This window comes from Crocuta crocuta, unplaced genomic scaffold, assembly GCF_008692635.1.
Source record: "Crocuta crocuta isolate KB4526 unplaced genomic scaffold, BGI_CrCroc_1.0 scaffold255, whole genome shotgun sequence".
Taxonomy (NCBI): Eukaryota; Metazoa; Chordata; class Mammalia; order Carnivora; family Hyaenidae; genus Crocuta; species Crocuta crocuta.
The window spans coordinates 796,639-808,528 of NW_027530670.1; the positions used below are offsets into that span (position 1 = coordinate 796,639).

The 11,890-nt window shown below is 41.1% G+C and overlaps 1 long non-coding RNA gene across 3 annotated transcripts; it reads right to left on the minus strand.

The window, feature by feature from the left end:
- Positions 1-1,674: 1,674 nt before the first annotated feature.
- LOC144235606 (uncharacterized) lies at positions 1,675-10,562 on the minus strand. Of its 3 annotated transcripts, none has more exons than XR_013336258.1 (3): positions 10,501-10,562; positions 9,176-9,399; positions 1,675-1,988 (listed from the first exon to the last, which is right to left on the minus strand). It is a non-coding gene; the product is annotated as an uncharacterized LOC144235606 (long non-coding RNA). The 3 variants fall into 3 exon arrangements; XR_013336259.1 differs by having other exon boundaries at positions 10,263-10,515; XR_013336260.1 differs by lacking the exon at positions 10,501-10,562 and adding an exon at positions 9,892-10,245.
- Positions 10,563-11,890: the final 1,328 nt, after the last annotated feature.

The following is an 11,890-nucleotide window of genomic DNA, read 5'->3' on the forward strand; positions in this document are numbered from 1 at the left end:
CTGACCCTCCCCTGCTCACGCTCTCTCTCTCTCTCTCCTAGAAATAAAAAAAAATTAAAAAAAAATTTAAAAAAATAAATAAATAAAAATAAAGAGTGGTTTCAAGAGGAGTCAATGAAAGGGCCTAAAAAAATTCAGCCAGAGAGGTCCAAAGTCTCCCTAGTCTCCACTACTTCTCTCAGCTCCACTCTCCCTTCATTGTGCCCCTCATTCTTGAGCTAATTCTTGATCTTTCTCTTCCACCCTCTCCATCAAAACTCCTCTTCTTCTGAGTGTAGGAAAGCAATCCACATTTGGGTTCAAATGACCATTTCTTCTTTACCTTCAGCCAGTCCTAGAGTGTTAACCTCTAAGTGTAAATTAATCTCCAATGGGTACACTTTCAGCCTACTTGGGAATGATAAAGAAAACTTTGGCTGTGGCCATGCTGGCTATTTACTTCAGCTTGGGGTAGAGAAGCAGAGGAGAGAGTTGAAAGTAGCTCTGAAGCCCCTCTGAAGTCCTAATTTAGTGACACTCATGTGGTTCCCTCCTACTCATGCCCCATTCATAATGAGGAACATCCATGTTTTGAATCTACTGGAAACCTTTAACAACAGCCATGCATACCTAGAAATTCTGGGAACTCAGACAAGCCAAACACTGGTGACCTAGGTGTGGTTCAGTTTTAGATTGAATATCCTTCTTTCTTCACTCCCTTTATGGCCTTTCAGCAAGAACAGAACAACTTAGGCTCTCAGATGCCACACAGGAAACTGATGGAGAGAGTAGTAGAGAAGAGGATATCTCTCTCCGTCCATCTTCTCCCTCTGGGAGTGCCATCAAGCATCTTTTCTTCTGATATAGCCATTATGAAAAACAGTTGGGAGTTTCTTCAAAAAATTAAAATTAGAGTGATCTTATGATCCAGAAATCTCACTCTTGGTATATATCCAAAGAAAATGAAATCAGTATCTTGGGAGAGATATCTGCATATCCATGTTCACTACAGCATTGTTGACAGCAACCACGATACAGAAACAACCTAAAAGTCCATTGACAGGTGAATGGATAAAGGAAATGTGATATATATATATGTGTATATATAATGGATTATTCAGACTTTGCAAAGAAGGAAATCTTGACATTTGTGATGATATGTGTGAACCCAGAAGATATTTTATGAAGTGAAAGAAGCCAGACACAGAAAGATAAATACTGCATGATCTCACTTATATGTGAATCTACTATGGTCAAATTCATTAAAGCAGAGAGTAGAGTGGTAGTTACCAGGGGTTAGGGCGAGGGGAAAATAGGGAGATGCTGGTCAAGGGGTACAAAGTTTTACAAGATGAACAAGCTCTGGAGATCAAATATATAGCAATGTGACTAGAGTTTTCAATACTGTATTATACACTTGAAATTTGATAAAAGAGTAGATCTTAAGTGTTTTCAGCACCAAAAGAAAAAAAAAGTGGCAAGATGAGATGATGTATATGTTAATTAGCTTTGACTGTGGCAATTATTTTTAAGCATATTTTTATTTATTTATTTAAGTAATCTCTACCTCCAATGTGGGGCTTGAACCCATGACCCTAAGATCAAGAGCTGCATGTTCTTCTGATTCAGCCAGCTTGGCACCCCTGGAAAATGTTTTTTAATGCATTTGTATATCTAAACATCAAATCATACACCTTAAATATATACAGTTTTTATTTGACAATTACACCTCAATACAGATAGGGAGAAAACCAGCAATAAAAGAAAAAAAAATAAGAAAACAAGCAAACAAATCACATATTTTCTTCCATTCTTCACTCCTTTTCTTTCTTCCTCCATGCTTGCTTTCCTTTCCTTCTTTCTTCCTTCCTTCCACAAATAAGCATTGAGCGTCCTCTGTATCAGGTACCAGGCACTAGGAATCCAACAGTGAGCATTCAGGCAGCCTTTCCCCTCATAGATTCACAGGTGGAAGAAGCTCTGTCCCTTTGGCTGGTGACTTGAAGGGCCTTATGAGGGTGCCACTTAGTTACTTTCCAGAACTACTCCATAGGCCCTCCTGCTCCTTCCCATATTTCCAATCTTTCCCCATCTCTCCATCATCTAACTTTGAAAATATTAGTAAAGTCATCCAAAGGCTTTACCTCCCAGGAAGCAAAGGATTGAGTTGCAGAGTCAACATTCTTTCTCTATGACATTTGATTAATACACTATCTTGTAACACATTATCAGACACCTTTTTTCTTTTCTTTTCTTTTCTTTTCTTTTTTTTTCTTTTCTTTTCTTTTCTTTTTTTTTTTTTTGACGAAGAGGGAGGGGCAGAGAGAAAGAATCCCACGCAGGCTCCATGCACACAACCATGAGATCATGACCTTAGCTGAAATCAAGAGTCAGACGCTTAACCAACTGAGCCACCCAGGGAACCAAAGACTCTTTTTTTTTTAACCTGGTAATTCTATGACCACGAAGTTAATCCTTTTTTTCCTGTTCGTAGTACAATCTCTGATTTTTTCATAAATTTTGGCTTACTCACAGTCTGCTGCGTACACTCCTCCCTCGTTACATAGAAATACATATTTATACTTTATATGCAAAATATACATAACAGAAGAACCAAAACAGCCAAAAATATTAACATCTACTTTAAAATTAATAAAAATTTGGATGCATTTTATTATATGTATCCTTTTGCATTATAGTTACTATTTAGATATTTCTTTTAAACTTTTCACTTTCACTCACAGACTTTTACAAATGTATCATTAACTGTAATTACTCTTTTTGATGCTCAAAAGAATCATGACGAGGCCAGTGGGAACCCTCTTATGTTGGCTTTATTGCCCAATCAGCATGATTTCAAAAATTTTGGAAGCATTTTTTCTTGGATGTTACAAGCCCCTCTTGATTTTTCCCTGCCCCAAGACATGGAATTGGTAATGCTTCAAAATGCCTTGGTTTCTTCTTGGGAGCAGAACAGAATCCAAAATCTGGATGTTGGGTGTGTAAATCAATTTGGTAGTGAGTTGTTTCCAGGTAAGAGACCCAAAGATTTTTCTTTTTAAGTCCACCAGTTTGTATTACAACTTTCCATTTGGGGGGCACCTGGGTGGCTCAGTCAGTTAAGCATCTGACTTCGGCTCAGGTCCTGATCTCCTGGTTGAGTTCAAGCCACACATTGGGCTCTCTGCTGTCAGTGCAGAGCATGCTTCAGAAACTCTGTCCCCCTCTGTCTCTGCCCCTGCCCCACTCTCTCTCTGTCTCTCTCTCTGTGTCTCTCTCAAAAATAAAACATTTAAAAGATCAAATGAAATAAAATAAAATAAAACAAAACAAAATAAAATAAAGTGACACTTTCCATTTTTATCCAACTGGAAATTACTTTTGTTCTAACATAAAAATATACTTCCTTAACTTACCATATACTTCCTTTTTTAACCTCTAACCAAATCTATAATTATAACCTCTTCTTCTTTATAATTTTTATTTGAATTACCAATCACCATTCAGAAGTCTCCTGATTGATACCAATTTGTTTGCATTCTTTTTTTGGTCCAGAATAAATTTAGTAAGAAAGATTTTCCAGTTAACTGTTATTATCTATACCCTGGTTATTTATAAATGACCTATGTTCTTCTTCAATTCTAATCCTTTTGGGGAGCACCTGGATGGCTCAGTCAGTTGAGCATCTGACTTTTGAGTTCAGTTAAGGTCATAATTCTAGGGGTGTGGGATTAAGCCCTGCATCAGATTCTGTGCTAAGCATTGAGCCTGCTTAAGATTCTCTGTCTCTCCCTCTGTCCCTCTCCCCCATTTGTGCTCCCTCTCTCTCTTTCGTTTATTTATAAAATATATAAATGAATAGATTAGTATTGCAATCAAGTAAAACTTGATAACAAAGAAACTGATACAAATTTTATGATTTCTTATTGTGGTAATAAGATAATCCAGCATGTATGGAAAAGTTTATACAAATGATGATAATTGCACATGAAGATGGTATGTTAAGGGTCAGATGGTAGAAGAGATAGAGAAAAATTAGAAATACAGGAAGTAGCAAGAAGCCCTCTGAGGTCCCACTGAACAGTTCTGAAATGGTAACTCAGCAACACCAACATAGTGCTCTTCAAGTCATCAGCAGAAGGGCCAGGGCCTCCTCCCAAGTAGAAGTCCAGGAGGGAAGGGCCTCCTGGACTGCATGCTCATTGTTAGATCCCTTGTGCCTGGCACAATATCTGATACAGAGAAAATGTTCAACACATATTTGTGGAAGGATGAAAAGAAGGAAGGCATGGAGAGGGATGCCTGGGTAGCTCAGTCGGGTAAGTCCCTGACTTTGGCTCTGGTCATGATCTCATGGCTTGTGAGTTTGAGCCCAGTGTCAGGCTCTGTGCTAACAGCTCAGGGCCTGGAGCCTGCCTCAGATTCTGTGCCTCCCTGTCCCTCTGGTCCTCCTCCACTCGTTCTCTGCCTCTCTGTCTCAAAAATACCCATTAAAAATAATAAATAAATAAATAAATAAATAAATAAATAAAAAGAAGAAAGGCATGGAAAAAGGAAGGGNGAGATGTGGGCATGACAAGTAACACTGATAGAACAAATAAAGGCTTTTATTTTTAATTTTTAATTTAATTTTATTTTAGGGAGAGAGGGAGACCGAATGGGGAAGAGGGGCAGAGGGAAGGGGGGAAGAGAGAGCGAGAATCTTAAGCAGGCTTTGCACCTAGCATGGAGCTCAGCTCTAGTCTCCATCTCACCACCGTGAGATCATGACCTGAGTCAAAATCAAGAGTCAGACACTTAACTGACTGAGCCACCCAGGCTCCCCAAAGGTTAATGATTTAAAGGAGGCAAGCTTCTACATAGTGTTCCATTTGTATGGAATGTCCAGAATAGGCAAAGTCCTACAGACAGAAAGTTGATTAGTGGTTGCATAGGGCTTGGAAGAGGGGGAAATGGAGAATGGCTGCTAATGGATTTCTTAGTGGAGCGATGAAAATGTTCTAACATTGATTGTAGTAATAGTGGCACAACTCTGAAGATATTGAAAACCATTGAATTGTATACTTTAAATGGTGAATTGTATGATATATGAATTTTATCTCAATAAAGCTGTTATGAAGGTGGAACCAACCTGATGTCTGCCAGTTCAGATTTAGAAGGTGCCACTAGCCGCCTGCTCTAGCCAAGAATCAACTATAAATAACTCCAACCTATCAAAATAACCTATAACCTTGGCCAGTATGAGGTGGTATTATTTTAATTTGGGATCTAGTGGTATTATTTTAATTTAGGATCTAGTAAAATTACTGTAACCCTAGGAAAGCATAAAAATAAATACTACTTATAAATATACAGATAATGAAAAAATAAATCTATGGTTTTAATACTTTCACATTCAATTTTTTTTAATATTTATTTATTTTTGAGACCGAGCACGAGCACGAGAGGGGCAGAGAGAGAGGGAGACACAGGATCCAAAACAGGCTCTGAGCTGTCAGCACAGAGCCTGATGCGGGGCCCGAACCCATGAACTGTGAGATCATGACCTGAGCCAAAGTTGGACGCCCAACCGACTGAGCCACCCAGGTGCCCCTTTCACATTCAATTTAAATGTAGTTCTAGCCTTTGTGATTATTTGACTTTTGGGTTTCTGTCTGCCCTTTGGTGTGTTAGGATGTTAGAAATGTTCAGAGAATTGATCATACTGGGTTTATAAATGTAATTTGAATTGTTTAAGGGAATTTAGTTAAGTTTATGCAGTGACGATGAAGATGGACTCCCTAACACTCATTCACTCTGAGATAATTAGTAAAACCCAACTGGCAATCCCATTCTCCTTGCCAGTGATTGGTCTAGGAATAGGCATGTGGCACAGATCTGACCAATGAGTTGTAAGTAAAGTCCACCGTGGGATTTCTGAGAGAGGTTTTCACAGTCTTGCTCCCCCCCACATCTCCCTAAGAGGAAATAAAAGAATCCCACTTCCTCCTCTGAATTGTTGTGTCTGGATATGATAATGTTCATATGATAATGTCTGGATATGATAATGTCATTGCAGCAGCCACATTGTGACAAGGCTGAGGATGCTGCCAATACATGGAGAAGGGCAAAACCCAAGAGAGTCACAACAAAATGGAGCCAGAGATCCACTATACCGCATCCACAGCCCACCTCACCTCAGAGATTCACGTTATGTGAGATAATACATTTCCTTGTTATATAAGCCACTTTGAGTTAGGGTTTTCTGTTATTGTCACCCCAAATAAATATAAGTTGTGACCCAGCAATAGTGCTAGTAGGAATTTATCCGAAGGATACAGGAGTGCTGATACATAGGGGCACATGTACCCCAATGTTCACAGCAGCACTTTTAACAATAGCCAAATTATGGAAAGGGCCCAAATGTCCACCAACTGATGAATGGATAAAGATGTGGTTTGCATATACAATGAAATACTACTTGGCAATGAGAAAGAATGAAATTCTGCCATTTACAACAATATGGATGGAACTGGAGGGTATTATGCTGAGTGAAATAAATCAGTCGGAGAAAGACTGATATCATATGTTTTCACTCATATGTAGAACTTGAGAAACTTAACAGAGGACCATGGTGGGGAGGGAAGGGGATATATAGTTTCAAACAGAGAGAGAGGCAACCCATAAAAGACTCTTGAATGCGGAGAACAAACTGAGGGTTGATGGGGGGGATGGGCATTGAGGAGGGCACTTGTTGGGATGAGCACTGGATGTTGTATGTAAGCAGTGAATCACGGGAATCTACCCCCAAAACCAAAAGCACACTGTGTACACTGTCGAGCTAAATTTTAAAAAACAAAAAAAAATCAATGACTTAAGTAAAACACCTGAAAGCATAGAACTCCTAGAAGTAAACAAGAAAGTTCCTTGACAAAAAAAATAATTAATTAAATATAAGTAATCGGGATTTAAATGTAAAAATGTAATGTAATACATTTTTATTTTCTAAGTTTTATGAGGCTTGTAAATTTGATAAATTAAGCATCAGTTATCTCGATACTGGAAGTCGCAGACTGTTTCTCTGAACACACAGAAGCCCTTGGACTTTAAAGAACCTAGAAATACTACCAAGAGACAAATTTCAAAGATGGATTCATCCCTTGGGGGTACCTGGGTGGCTCAGTTGGTTAAGCATCTGACTCTTGATTTCGGCTCAAGTCATGGTCTCCCAGTCGGTATCGAGCTCCCTGTGGAGCTCCATGCTGAGCACGGAGCCTGCTTAGGATTCTCTCTTTCCTTCTCCCTCTGCCCCTCCCCTGCTTGTGCTTTCTCTCTCTCTCTCTCTCTCTCTCTCTCAAAATAAGTAAAATAAACATTTTAGAAAATTTTTTTAAAGAGAGGAATTCCTCCTCTCGATCCTCATATGAACATCTGCTGGTCACATGACACATGTATTCAGCTGTAGAATTAAATATAAACTCAGAGAAGACATATCAGCAGGAGTCACAAATACTGACTTCTGGTATCGTTTCTGGTGGAGGAAGACAAGTTATAGGGAACCCAAAGGGACAAAACACTAGTAGTCATGCTCTCCATCAATGACCGAAGAGGATTTCACAGGCCAAGAGTCCCCAACACAAATGACTTTAGGGTTCAGGCAATTTCTGCAACTGAATTGAGTGGAAGTGAGGCAGAAGGAAATGGTGGTCCCATCTACAGGGAGTGCCTCCCCACTCAGACTGATGATGTCACTATGAGAAAAAGCTACAGCTTCAGTGTTGCCAGATCTTCCCCTTTCCAACAAAAGCCAGAAATCTGGATCATGTGAATTTTTAGATCAGGGCAACCAATTCAACTTCAAAAACAAAAACAAAACATTGTGTGGCCAAACAGAACACAACTATAGGCTGTCCACAGGCTGCCAGTTTGCAACCTCACCCCATACGTTTACAGCATGTCCATAGAGTAGATAAGCGCAAAAGTTGAGACACCTGCCCTGTGCTGCCAGGTAGAGCAAACATTTCCCTCCCACGGGTGCTTCTTAGACATTTACATTCAGGCCCACACAGCTAGAAAGATGTGATTCCTACCAACAGCCCAGCAAGAAGGATTAGCTGCAAAATGCACCTACGGAGTGATCTGTTTACATTGAGGCTGTTTAAATGTCCTCTGCTTGAACGTTGAAGACCAACAGGACATACAATTTGCATTTCAATCCTTGCGAGAGCCAAGTTGCATAACAGCGATTAGCCACCAATGTGATCAGTCCTGCTGAACTCCTTTGCTATGTTCCTAGGCTTTCTAAACTAGGGGCAACCATTCACTGGCAAATGAAAAACAGAGAGAGAGAAAGACTGAAACTGCTGGTCTCAGTGAGACACTAGTCTCAAGAGAGCTGGAGTCTCATAACAGGGCTCTGGAGCTTCCCAGCATACCTCAGCACAGTCCGTGGTCTGCGGGGGTCACACAACAAATATTCTCTGGTTTCTTGAAGATAAGAGTAAACCAAGGCCTGGGAATGCCTCTGACTCAGAAAAGTCTGCTCATTTTCATGGGTCTATTTGGGTATTATTTTAAAATATGTGTGATATGACACATTATAGCAGGAGGAACTTAGGTTAGATATTAAGAACAATTTCCTGACTAACAGGTTGTGAAACATAAGAGCAGGTTACGAATGAGGAAGTGAAGGCTCCATCTATGCTGGACATTTCCGCTAGGGTAAACGCCTGATTCTGTTGGTCAGATGCTATCACTAAGTCGGTAGTGTTTGTGTGATCTGTCTCTTCTAGCATGCTCTTCACTCTTTTTTTTCGTAAAGATTTTTAAAGTATCTCTATACCCAACTTGGGGCTTGAATTCACAACCCTGAGATCAGGACTCACATGCTCCACCGACTGATCTAGCCAAGTACCCCTTGCTCTTCACTCTTTATTTTTTAATGTTTATTTACTTTCACCCATGCAAGAGAGAGACAGAGAGACCAAGAGACAGAGTGCCAGTGGAGGAAGGGCAGAGAAAGAGGGAGACACAGAATCCAAAGCAGGCTCCAGGCTCTGAGCTGTCAGCAGAGAGCCCGATGCGGGGCTCGAACCCATGAACTGTGAGATCATGACCCGAGCCAAAGTCAGATGCTTAAACGACTGAGCCACCCAGGTGCCCCCCTGCTCTTCATTCTTAATAAGAGTTGCCATTTATAAAGGGTTAACATGCTCACCTTTTAAGTCCTTTATCTTACTAAGTACTCATAGAAATCCAGTAAGATAAGTTATCCCCATTTTGCAGATGAGGAAGCTGAACCTTGAGAGATGAAATAACTTGTTGAAGTTCATCCAGTCAGGGCTAGGATTAGAACCTAACTCTGAGGTGTGGTTTCCAAGTCCAGGCCCTTTTTATAAGACCATTTTGCTTCAGATCCTTTGGCAGAGCACCTATGACAACCTGGGGGGAAAAGAGACCAAAGGGCAGGTTCAGACAAAGAAAACATTATCCAAAACAGTTCTGAGAGCACTGCTGAGGTCCAAAGAGGAAGCCAGTGTCAGGAAGAAAGATAAGATGCCAACCAGGGAGGAGACAGAGACTCGAAGGGGAGGCAAGGTCAGAACCTAGAAGTCAAGGGATATCCTTCTAGAAATGAATTTGCACTGACTTGGATGGTCCAGGAAGTGAATTACTGAACAGAGAGTTCCTTTTAAGCAACACTCCGCTTGTGCTGACAAGCCTGCCAAGCGCCAGGCTGGGTGCTGCTGACCTGCCCAGCTCAGATTTTCCTTTGGTGACTCCTGACTTGCTAACAATGCCTTTGGACAATTCCCGTTCCCACTGTCCCACCCACCAGCAATTGTCTTTCATGTACAGGAGCTGAAACACTGTTTCCAACAATGACTCTGCAAGGTAGTCAAGTGTTTACGTTCACGTTCACGTTCAGGATACCTGTAACGGTGAAACTTTCCTTCTCTAAAATATTGTCCCTTTGGTTTCTGCCCTCATAGGACCCGGGTTCCTGGAATAGCATCATTGCTACAAAATAGGAGAAGGCAGGCTGAAAATTAGTGAGTCCCTACAGCCCCAATACATTATACGTTAAGCCACACTGCCTTTCCTACTTAACACTTGTGGCTGAAAAGCGTTTCTCTATTGTAAATCAGCCAAAGAGCAGCTCCAAGACAACTCTGGAGGAGGTATGTTATTTCAAGAGATAACATGGGTCCCTTTTTTGTTTTATTGAAGTATCATCAACATGCAGCGTCACATTAGTTTCATATGTACAACGTAGCGATTTGACAATTCTGTATATTACTCACTTCTCACCACCAGCTGTGACTACCATGTGTCACCACACAACGTTATGACAATCTTCTTGACTCTGTTTCTCATGCTGTACTTTTCATCTCCATGACATACTTATTTTATAACTGGAAGTCTGCACGTCATAAGAGCTTGTTTTCCCAAACTCCACTTGACCTTGGCAGCTCCAGACCCTGTGCCCAATAGGAGATCTAAGGAAATGAGCACAACCCCAGAGACACAGAACAGACTCACCCGGCTGCGCTTCCAACGGCTCCACTAGAACTCGTAGCACTTCCTTTCATTCAACTCAAAACTTCCTGAAAGCTCAGGCCTCCAGGATCAGGAGGCAGGCCCAAACCTGCCCTGCTAGTCGGTGCCTTTGGGAAGTTTCTTCATTCAGTCTGTGCTTTCCTGAAGCACATTGCTCGTAATAAGGGCAGGGAGAGAAAACTAAAGCAGAAGTTAAACAAGCAAATAAATAAATAACTTTTTTTTTTTCTCACTGGTCTTAGCTAGGCCAGGTCAATAAATCAATGCAAGGACACATCTGCCTGAAATTATTTCTCTCACCCCACTCTCCACTCACTATGAAGAAAGCCAGAGCTGACTCATCTATGACTCCAGTGGAAGGCAAAAGGTCTCCAAAGCCTTCTGAGAGTTTGACCTATGGATTAACAGAATTTGGGGGAATGCTTTGGATTTTAGGTTCATTCCATTATCCCACCGTCATTTATTGAATAGCACCTATTTTCTAGGTGCTGAGTTAGGAGCGGTGAGTGCCCCAGAGATGACCAGAGCACAGACCCTGCTCTCTAGCTGCTTAGAGTGTAGAGAGGAGACAAAGTACAAATCAGATGAGTGTAAATAGAAGGGAAAAAACGTAAGTGCCACAAGAGAGCGAGAACCACATAATAGTCATTATTTATATTTGAATGGGACTTTCTGAAGTCAGTTTCCCTCTATCAGTTCATTTGTTCCTCAGCACACCTGTGGAGGATCTGCAGTGATTCTTGTTCAGCATCTTCTCACTGTCCTGATAAATGTAACTCAACTTCTCACTGGAGAATCCATCTACCCACTGTCAGCCCATGTGCTGCCGCCAGGACTACCCCCGACGTCTGAGGTAGGACTGTCTCCTGGGTCACAGCCAATCCAAGCATCCAATTCTTCTGGTTGTAGCAACCATCTCAGAGATGGGAATATGATCTAATGAAAGCAATGAGAATTGAGTTGAAACTTCTGCAAAAGAAGTTCTCAGGCTTGTCTGCTACAGTTGAAGCAGAAACACTCTGGGTTTTGGTACTGCTGCCAACCATCTTTCCACTCTTTGAACTTGAGCCTGAAGGCGGCAGTAAAAGGCAGAGCTGAGAGAACAATGTAAAGGTCCTGATGATATCATTTGAGCTTTGAATTCACCCATGCCTGAAGCCATCTCTGCCCCTAGACCTATGTAAACCAATACGGGCGCTTTTGTTAGTTTGGGTTTTCTGTCACTCCAAACGAAGAGTCATAAAAAAAAGGCTTTAATTCTGTGAGATAAATATTTCCATCTCCGTGTTATAAATGAAAAGTTGAAGGTCACATAGGTTAAAAAAAGGGGGGTGGGGAGGGACAGCTAAGAAGTAGCAGAGCCCAGACCTAA